At 41.5% G+C, this 11,149-nt stretch overlaps 1 long non-coding RNA gene and 1 other non-coding gene across 2 annotated transcripts; both read right to left on the bottom strand.

The window, feature by feature from the left end:
* Positions 1-7,170: 7,170 nt before the first annotated feature.
* LOC147628923 (uncharacterized) lies at positions 7,171-8,749 on the bottom strand. The gene is made up of 2 exons (XR_015267856.1): positions 8,039-8,749; positions 7,171-7,955 (listed from the first exon to the last, which is right to left on the bottom strand). It is a non-coding gene; the product is annotated as an uncharacterized LOC147628923 (long non-coding RNA).
* LOC147628922 (U1 spliceosomal RNA) lies at positions 8,606-8,767 on the bottom strand. The gene has a single exon (XR_015268023.1). It is a non-coding gene; the product is annotated as a U1 spliceosomal RNA (small nuclear RNA).
* Between the last annotated feature and the right edge of the window lie 2,382 nt (positions 8,768-11,149).

Below are 11,149 nucleotides of genomic sequence, written 5' to 3'. Positions count from 1 at the left end.
GAGTTTTTCACGGTGTGAATATGTCCACTGGTTTTTTTATGCCAAACTGATTTTCTAAATTTCATGCTTTTGAGTGGCCTTTATTATTCCCTTGACTTTTAAGTTCTAAGAATGTTTATCTTGAGATACTCATTGCATGATTATCTTATGAAATTCACGCATGCGCATTACATAGATGTTTTGTGCATCTTGCCTTTCATGGAAAAAGGATATTGGAGTTCATCACAAGTGATGAAAAGGAGCCAGAGATTGGTGAAGAAAATCCCACCCCTCAACAAGTGTAGGCATATAAAGCATGGCATAAAAGAGCTAGAAATGTGTTGTACTTGTTGTTGTCTATCAGCATGACATATTCTAAAATTGTGCATATAAAGGATACATACATGCCCAAGGAGGCTTGGGACACCTTGGTGAAGATGTACATTATAAACACCCAAGCTTGGAGAATGCAGTTGTTAATCGCCCAATAGAAGCTACGGACTAGTGCGGCTTGAAAAACTAGCCAACGAACATAGGCCGACAGTAGACGACAGTACACATGCAACAACGCACATGCGCACTCACAAATTTGGTCCCTGAAGATGTCTGCAAGAAACTGAAAACCACATGAACGGCCCCCAAAACGTGCCTGAAATCAAAATCAAACCACAAAACTTCAGTACAAAGTACTCCACACTTCACGGTCCTCTTTCTCTCGCAGAGAAGAGCTCCTTGAACCAATTTAAGAAAACAGGTGACTCAGCGTAAAGGGTAGGCAATATACTGGCAGCAAACGAGGGGGATAAACGTATGCTCTAATACCAAATGTTGGAAACAAGGTTGCAGGAATGCGCGCACCCACGCGCGCACACACACACACACACACATAATGGAGAAGCTCAAGGGAGCACACAATGAGATGATAGATTGATAATGAATGTGTGCTATACAAACATGATAAGTATACCCCAAGATGGGTGTATACTAGCACAGGGAATAAAAACCTCCTAAAAAGGAAAAAAGTACCCCGGCTGGTCCTAGTGTGTTCACACACATTATTACCATATATGGCTTCTTTTTTTAAGCCTTCCCTAATAATTGTAGCCTCATATTAGAGTATACACTAGTGTTCATGGACGTTTAGACTACCTACATGGACGTTTAGACTACCTACATGCCAAATTTGGGCCCAATCCGACATAGGTTATTCACTGCCTACTTTTAGCCTTCCCTATTAAATTTAGCTTTAATTCTTAAAAAAGTGAGACTTAAGGATCCACATGGACATTGACATTTTGATATGAGAATTACTCTTGTTTATTAGGAATTATATTTCTTATTTTATATCGGGGATGCTTGTGTGTGCCGTGCTTGTTGGTACGTGTAATATTTTTACGGGTTGCCTATTTTATCCTCAAAAAAGTGGGACTTAAGGATCCACACAGAGATTGACATTCTGATATGAGAATTAATTTTGTTTACTGGGAGTTATATTTCTTATTTTATATCGAGGACACTCGTGTGTGTTATGCCTGTTGGTACGTGTAATTTGATTTTTATGGTTGCTTATATCTCATGATGACGTTGCAATTAATTGATGTGCTCAATTAATTGTTTAACTAACATGGATTGTGTCTATGAGTATAGCTATGTACTGAGATATGCAAGGGTACCGATTTAGGTGTCGCATGGCATACGATGTGCGAGGATACCGATTGAGGTGTCACACTATACGAGGGTACCGATTAAGGTGTCATATGGATGGTGGATTCAGTGGTGGCGTGTAGATGGAAATCATTTTGTTAAATCATGTATTAGAATTTCATAAATTATTTATAGCTTTTCATGTAGCTAGGTTATTTTACGTGCAAGTGTGCACAAGGTTCTTTTACGTGCAAGTGTGCACAAGGTTATTTCATGTGTAAAGGCCCATGGGTATTTATATTTGGGCAAAGGTTTTGATATGTACAAACCTTAGGAACCTTATTATGGTTATTAAAATGTAAAGAAAAGTCCAAAATATGGGAAAAGCAAGCCCAAAATTGTACGCACCACTATTATTAGCTCCTTGGGCTATTTTTATGAAATAGAATTCTCTAAATACTCAAGTTGTGGAAGTGGGAGCTACATGCTTGATTGAGGGGGAAATTGCACCCAGCATTGGTCTCTTGTGTGGTACCTTCTACTCTATTTCTTGTTGCACATTTATTTCATGCATACTTTAGTCAATTTGTATTCAATTGAATGGTCATATTCTTTGTATTATTTGAGTTTTGTATTACTCTTCATCAAGTATTTAAAGATCATGTAACACATTCTCAACATCCAACTTGTCAAATTTGGTGCATTTGGGCAAGTTACGGCAGGGACCGGCGGTTAGAGGCCTTTTTCGATCTCCTTTGACCTTAAAAGCAAAAGCAAATCTATGTCTACAACTCTGAAGCCATTAAGAGAAGATTATTCTTGGTTTGGCTATAACTTATAGACTATTGATCAGAACCAACCAAGGTTTTGCATAGACGTGGTCCATGCCACATAGGACCCTCTATAAACAACTTACATTCTGGATCAATGTAACCCAGTTTGGTTGTGGACCAGATTCAAAAACTAGCCAGGTTTCCATGCCTGCTTCTAATTCCTCCGCCTTGGACCCATATCAAATTGTAAGCATACACGTGTTCATGACACCTTAAAGCACATACACACCACATTTGGTCCTAATCTGACATAGTTGGGTTACTATTTACTTTTAGCATTTCTTGCTAACATTAGCAGATATTCATGAAAAAGTTGGGTTGATAATGTGCATGGCACTCCAAGAAGCCCACCTATCAAGTTTGAGTTAAAAGCCTTTTGTAGATTCTTTTTGGGAAAAAAGATAAAAAAAAATTCTAAGTCTAGAATTGAGAAAAACCTTAGAGAATGTTAGAAATGCACCAAAATATCATGTGACATTGGGGACATGAGCATATGGTTCATTAGGTTTATAGCCACGAACTTGGTGAGAACACTTCAAGTGTGAACTACCTCTTCGTTAGAGTTACAAGATAGGGCTTGGTGCCTATAAAAGGGTATTGTACGTGGTGGTTCATTGATCTTAATCATAATACAATCATCTTGTATTTTTCCAAATTTTTCTTCATTGTGTGCTCAAACTTCCTCTTCAGTCTTTTCTTCACACTCCTCAATCATGGAGAGATTTCATCCTCCATATTTTGGCTAATCATATGTTTAGTGATTCTAAACTCATGTTAACTCAGTTCTCTAGTTGTCTCTTGAAACTTTTTTGAAGAAGATTTGTGAAAGGGCTTCAATTTTACACACCAGGTCGTCCTGTTTTCTATAGTGCAAAATGTTAATTACCTCTATTAGTCAGTGATTAATCAACATTAATCCTATTATTTATGGACCATTGAGGGTTCAAACCTACCATTGGGAACTTGCTACAACTTGCCAAAGCTTCATCTCGAAAAAGTCCCTTGATTTTTCCCCCAACGGTGCTCTACTATTGAGGGTTCAACGCTACCATTAGGGATTTGCTACATCTTGCCAAAGCTTCATCTTGAAAAGGCCCCTTCATTTTCCCCTCCGGCAATGTTCTATAGATCAGGGTATCCTCTACACAGTTATCAAAAAATTGCTTTCACTAATACCTTGATTAGTACTAATCATTAGAGGTTTTTAGGGCCATTAATGGGTCATATATCACATTCAGGTGTTGTTAAACCTATGTAAAGCATTAAATCAAAATTTTTCCTTGATTTGAGTGATCAATTTGTTGATCCAAGACTGGGTATAAATCTCTATAAGCATTGTTCAGAACAATGGGATTTTTGAGCTTGAATGCTTTCATGAACACATTGATAAAATGGTCTGTCTTTGCCTACATGGATTTCATTACACAATGAAATCAAGGATGAAGAAGACCGAGAGCTACATCTAGATCAGGATCTACATTGACATCAAGAAGCTCTTCATCCACCTTTTAGTCATTGAGGGGGATTCTCCGTTTATTTCTAATTTAGTTTATATGTTGAGTCAAGGGTTCTCTTTGAGGATTTTAGATTTTTTCAAGGTCTTTCTTAATGTTTTTTGGGTTTTTTAACATGATAGGGGTGCTTAGCAACACTCCAAGTCATGATCTTTTACATGATAGGGGTGCTTGGAAACGGAGAATTTTCGAGAGCTTTTCAACGCGAGCTTTTGAGAGGATCTAGCGAGCTTTTGAGGAAGGCCTCATGTTTATCTTCCAAATATTTAAGTAGAATATCTCAATTCAAGAAACATTATTTAACACCATGGCACCTTTGAAGCGCAAATATTTTTGCATATTGAAAAAACATGGCAATGGCAATTGGACATCTAGATCTACATAATCAAAAACCTAATAACAAGGCTTATGTTATCCCAAAACAATATTCAACTATAAGTTTCACAATAGCAACTCTACATTATCCAAAAAATATGCAAACATAAGTGCTAAAATTATCCAACCATAAGCGGAAGTGTCATGAGTAGATTTTCTCTTTTCCACCAAGCACAAAATCATGGATAGGCCCTTGGACGCGATAGAGTCATGATCCAAGAGCCATATCATGGATAGATCCATGGACAGGAGAGAACCTCCCTCACATTATGATTGGGTATCTTTGGCTGGTGTATAAACATGTTTTATTTTTCATGAAGCCCCAAAACTCGCATAAATCTATATAAATATGGTTGCATGCCACATAAGACTTTTTCCCTTGTACACATTTCTGAAAATCTGGGCATGTACACCAAGGTTGAGACTGTATATGTACTTCATAAGACTTCCTATCTAGTCCGTTTTCTTCTATCTTATATATCTCATACTCATACTAATTAACAACCTTTTTCAATCAGTACTACTCAGTACATTATTAATCCGAAATCTATTCTCTTTTCTACTTTTCTTGAAATGCATGTTCACCATTTCCTGTAAACTCCACTTCTCCCAATTGATTCCATGCCCATCTTGTTGAATTCATTTGCAGGAGTTTTTGATGCAACACTCGCAATACCTTCCCACGTGCCTTCATCTATGATGTTTGATGTTTCCATCCCAAGATGCGTAACATTTCAAGAGCTATGCTATTTCTTGTGCATAACCTAAATCTAGCATTGACCAATGTATTTACCTCTTCCTGAGTCAATTTTGTGTCCTCCTCAATGGGACAAATAGAAGGTAAAATTGGTATGGGTGAGATATTGATATCTCTGTGCCAATAGTGTACTACATCATCGGGGAAAAACCACCTGAATTGTGCCTCTTGCCTCCTGGTCCTAGGTGATACTATTGCACCTATTCTTTGACGATGGTGGATAGAACACGCCCTTTGGGATACTATTGCACCTATTCTTTGACGATGGTGGATAGAACACGCCCTTTGGGTTTCCACCTTCTACTCCGATGTAAGCTCGTCCTCATTTGCGTATTCTTTGACAATGGACATAACATCCCTTGGGTTTCCACATTCTACTCCGATGTAAGTAGGAGTAGAAGCTCCTCCTCATGCGCCTATTATTTGATAACATCCTTTGGGTTTCCACCTTCTCCTCCGATGTAAGTAGGACAAGACTCAACTGGCAAGAGTGCCTAATCGACTGGTCGTCCAACAAGCGAAGTTCAAGAAAAGCTCTCATAAATATTTATTCTTACTATAACCACACAAATGCTAGCTAACAATCATGTTAGTTGCTTTTGTGGCTCACAATGAGTAGCATTCTACTTGGATCTATTATAACCCACATAGATCCCCAAATTAATTCTTATATAGAAGTGCTTGATGTGGAGGGAAGCAAGGAGAGGGAGAGATAATTGCAACACAGTAGATGTGAACTCAGAATCCATTAGAGAAAATACACACACACACACAAAATAGGATCAATGTAAGGAGAACATTCTAGATTGAAGAACAGGATGAGGTTGAACTACTCTTGGTCACTAATGTAGTGACATAGAATAACAAAGTCTTGATTTTAGTGGACAAAGGATGATAGAATTGGCTTACAGTTCTTGGGTATTTGGAGCCTCATGTGTGTGTGAACCTCCTCTTATAGCCATTTTATGTGTGTGTGTGTGTGTGTGAAAGCAGTTATGTCATATGTTTAGCAATGTGTCAATGTGAGGAGCACATGGACACATTGTAGATTTAAAAATAGGATCAATGTGAGGAGCACATTGTAGATTTAAAAATAGGATGAGCTTAAGCTACTCTTGGCTACTAATGTAGTAACATATAATAACAAAGTCTTGATTTAGGATGGAAAATTCGAAGCCTCGTGTGTGTGAAATAACCCTTAGATGTCTCAGTGTGTTGTTGTGTGTGAACAACCTCTCATAGTCATTTTATGTGTGAGTGTGGTAAGTAGTAATGTCATATGCTTAGCCATGTGTGATTGCCCCAATGTATGTGATGCGTCAAGGACAAAGCTTTTAAGCCTATAGAAGGCACTGTACTCTTTGAAGCTCATATAACATCATCAATAGAAGATATTATTGAGTCGTGCTATAACTCTTTCTCTCTCTCTCTCTCTCTCTCTCTCTCTCTCTCTCTCCATGTGTGTCTCTGCACCACCACACAACATGGATATCTTTCATCCTCCAAAGCAGCTTTCCCTTAAACTGACAAATGCAGCCAAGTTGATGACAAATGTGATGTCCACAATCTCCTATAGATTTTTCCTTCAAATGCATGTGAGAAAGCACCTGCCATTGATGAGAATCCTCCTCTAAAAGCTCTAATTAAAACCTCTCATTGAGAACATCCTTGACCAATTCCTCTCAAGATCCAGAAGCTGCAGAATCTGCTCAAATGAATCTACTCAAATGGATGAATCAGCAAAGATTCTGACCATCCACAATCGTGTCAACCACATGGAATGTTGGAAACAAAAATTTTGCAACCTTGGGTCAAACTAACACAAATCTAACTTCCCCGAATTTGGATAAGTCCAAATGCCACTTCCTTATCCAAACAATCACCACATCGAGAGAATGCTGAGAAAGAAAAACATATTCTAGCGAATCCTACGCTATAATAGCAACTGTAGATCTAGTACTGTTGTGAGAGTGTTAACAGATAGAGAATCACAAGGGAAGGCTTATGCAAACACAAACAGACACATAAGTATCTACTCCAATCAAATGTGCATCCCCAAGAAATCAAGTTCAATAAACAAACAAAACAATGTACGACGACTCCCTCAGATATACAAAATGCTCAACAAACGACAAATGCAGCCAAGTTGATGACAAATGTGATGTCCACAATCTCCTATAGATTTTTCCTTCAAATGCATGCTTGGCCCTTGCTCTGGCTGCTCGATTGCTATGTAAGGCTGAATATCTCGTGATTATTACATCTGAACTGCCCGCAGTTGAAAGATTGACAGGCATCTCCTTGACCCAATTTGTATCTGCCTCAACATCCCTCTTTCCATTGAACTTGGGGGGCCACTCCTCATGTTGCATGTGAGAGGAGGTTGGGATCCCTACCACCCTAGTCATGCAGGCAACATACATGGGACAAACTAACACAAAATCGAACTTTCTTCAAACCCGGATGTGCTCTGTTGACTCTACGGGCTGCTTCCCTAGCCAAACAATCAACACACACACACACACACACACACACATGGAATGGCGGGAACTTGCTAGGGTTTAAGCAATTGTAGACCAACAGAGTCTAAAGAGAGAATGGCAATGGAAGACTTACGCAAACACACACACACACACACACAAGTATCTCCTCCAATATGGTGTCAAGCCAAGCTCAAGTTTACAACACACAATTTCAACGAGTGTATGGGTAAAAAAATGATCAACAAACAGAGAGATGCCCCATGCTCATGTCCTTTGATTCCCTCGCAATTTCAATTTCGCCTTCAGCTGCAGGCTTGGCCCTTGCTCTGACTGCTGCTTCCCCCATATGACAGTGTGTGCCATCCACCTCCTGATATTGAGAAGCTTCAAATGAGTGGAGAGATCTCACAGCCAATGAAGTGTGGGGCTAACTAACTAAGCAAGAAGGAGAACCTGGGGGGGGACCAGGGATGAATCTGCCATGTGTGGTTGTGGTGGAAACCGATGATCCAAAGCCTCCTCCTTTACCCTGTAAGGAGAGCAAGAGAGGAATGTCAGGAAGAGAGAACACCATCCGGGGCAAAATCAAGAGCAGCAATGGTTCAGAACAAAGGTCCATGGAGTCCCCTGCGCAGTCCAGTGCTGCTAGCCGAGGTGGCTGTCCGTAACTGGCAGTAGGCAGATATGAGCAGGTAGGAAGTGTAAGATCACAGAACTCTAGACTAGAAAGGCAGAGGGCTATTCATTCATGCACACTGGCTCCTCCAGATCCCATGACGGATGCGTAATCCAACAGTGCTGGGGCTGGGGCTCATGTCGCCTTTTGCCTCAACGACAGCAGCAGCATGGAAAGGGTGGTCTGTCTCCTTCTCCGTCGTGTAGGGTATGCAAACAGCTGGTCTGTCTCCTTCTCCGTCGTGTAGGGTATGCAAACACAGCCGGTAGCCCAAATGAAATCATCAGAGCCCCGCCATGGCCTGCGGGCGCCGCGAGGTTTCGTGGTTTGGAGTTTGGTTTTGGGTGGGGGCCGCGCGAACGCGAGCCCCCGCTACCACAAATTATGACGTGCACTCTCCCCGTTGGGGAGATGCTAGGGTGCAGCCCGTCCGGCAGTGCAATGGAGAGGCCGACCCTAGGCCATCGGCCTTCCTGATCACCGATTGACCCCGCCCAGGTAAGTATACCGTCCAGCCGCGCGTGGGCGCTCTTTAGTAGGCGCCTCTCAACCAGCCACGCCAACCTATTATGGGACCTTTCCCACGACACGCGTCTGGACCACCCTCAAAAAGAGTCGTAGGCTTGGAATAAGCTAAGCTCTCTCTACTACAAGTATCTACACTTCCATACTCTACTACATGGTGTAGGTAATCACCTGTACTGCTGTTATATGAGCCTCAAAGAGTACACTGCCTTTTATAGGCTTATCTTCTTTCACACATCACGTACTCTCCCTGGGGCAGTGACACAAGGCCACATCACCGCTTATCTCATCACAGTCACACATAAAAACGGCCTCGCGTCCACAGTCATCGATTTTTTCTTCATCCTCGCGGCGGCCATCAACCCTTACACAACACGAGAGAACGCATGCAGCATCATGTTCATCATGTCACGGCCTCGTGGAAGCTACGAAGCCCCAAAAAGAGGACCACCCATGGGCAAAGTTATGTGTGCAGAGGGCTCTCTGCTAAATCTTTGTGCTGCTCAAGAAACCCTTCTTTGCACGGCGAGGGCAGAGAGGCAGCAAACTCGGGCAAGAAACCCTTTACTCGCACCACCCAAGTTTGGCGGCAAAATTGGTGGGTGGCATCGTCGTTGGGCTGAGTGGACTCTCTGCACCACTAGCAGCACCGCTCAAAATTGGTGGCAGCCCATGGCGGATCTAGGCAAGCAACACCTAGTGGCTCCCCCAGTTTTGAATCAGCGGGGCGGGCAATAACCTCTGGTGGTCACTAGCAATGAGCTAGCGGGGCAGCAATTTGAAAGCCTAGCTTTGATACCGTTCACGGCGGGGAGATTAGGGGCAAGCAACTAATCATCCTTTATCCACTAAACTCAAGACTTTGTTATTATATATATGTCACTACACTAGTAGCCTACCAAGAGTAGCTCAACCTCATCCTATTCTTCAATCTACAATGTGCTATTTTTGTGTGTCTAGCTTCTTCTGGTGGGATTCTAACTTCACGTCTACGGTCTTGCAATTAGTTCTCCCTAGATTCCAAGTAGAAAGCTACTCATTGTGAGCCGCGCACCACAAAAGCAACTAACGTGATTGTTAGCTAGCATTTGTGAGGTTATAGCAACAATAAATATTTATGAGGGCTTTCCTTGAACTTTGCTCGTTAGGCGACTTGTAAAGCTTCCATTAGGCACTCTTGCCAGTGGTGGAGGCTTTTCTACTTACATCGGAGTAGCAGGTGGAAACCCAAAGCATGTTATGTCCATTGTCAAAGAATAGGCACATTAGGACGAGCTTCTACTCCTACTTACATTGAAGTAGAAGCTGGAAACCCAAAGGGCATGTTCTCTCACATCACATACAATGGGACAATGACACATCACATACACTAGGATAATGACACATGGCTAAACATATGACATCACTGCTTATCACACTCACTCATAAAACGGCTATAAGATCTCATTCACACACATAAACACACTAAGTTATCTAAGGGCTGTTTCACATACGCATAAGACTCCGAATACCCAACAAACCCCCCTTCAGAGCAATGGGGGTAAGACCCGACATGCAAAAGAAGTAGCTACCTTCTAGTTTCATCACATGTTGCAAGGGAGCGATCTAGCCATTCGCAACTCCTGTGCCATGCCAATCCTCCAATCAACAAAGTGATCGAAGCAGCAAGTCTAGTTCTTCGTCACACCCGTCCCCCCCCCAAGCTCCTAACATGGATCAAAGATAACATGGAGCCTTTTATAAGTGAAGGCAGTACAAACACATAAAGGGAAAAAACACACATGATTATTTAACTCAGATAACATGGAGCCTTTTATAAGTGAAGGCAGTACAAACACATAAAGGGAAAAAACACACATGATTATTTAACTCAGATTTCATGGAGACTCCCCATGTAGAGAACCCGCGATACACAAACACATAAAAACAAGTGGAATGCCTAGCCATAGTCTTCCTCACCGGGGGAGACTTGTGCTTGCTGCAACTAACTGCCCAAGAAAACCTCCTTGCAGATAGCACACTAAATGTTCTCACACTCAAAGCTGTTCATATTGAGTTGGCTCGTGGTGGGCATGGCTTCTACAACAGCTCTCTAGATGCAGGCAAGGATCTAGTCACATTGTCTTCACTTTCTAAAAACCCTAAGATGAAAGCTTTAAGGCCTGTGTCAGGGTAGAGATATCTCACATCAAAAGCCTAGCTTCTAGTGCAGGCCAAAGTCATCATCTTTATCTGCAATATCACCCACTATCTTTAGACATCTTCAATATCACCCATTGTTTCTAGACATCTTCATCTTCAATATCACCCACCGTCTCCAGACAAAAACTCTTGTAGCTTACATGTAGTCATTAGATTTTCTT

This window comes from Cibotium barometz, chromosome 18, assembly GCF_041138505.1.
Source record: "Cibotium barometz isolate CiBa-2024 chromosome 18, ASM4113850v1, whole genome shotgun sequence".
Lineage (NCBI taxonomy): Eukaryota > Viridiplantae > Streptophyta > Polypodiopsida > Cyatheales > Cibotiaceae > Cibotium > Cibotium barometz.
The sequence above is the reverse complement of the archived record's forward strand: the minus strand, read 5'-3'. Positions and strand labels throughout refer to the sequence as shown.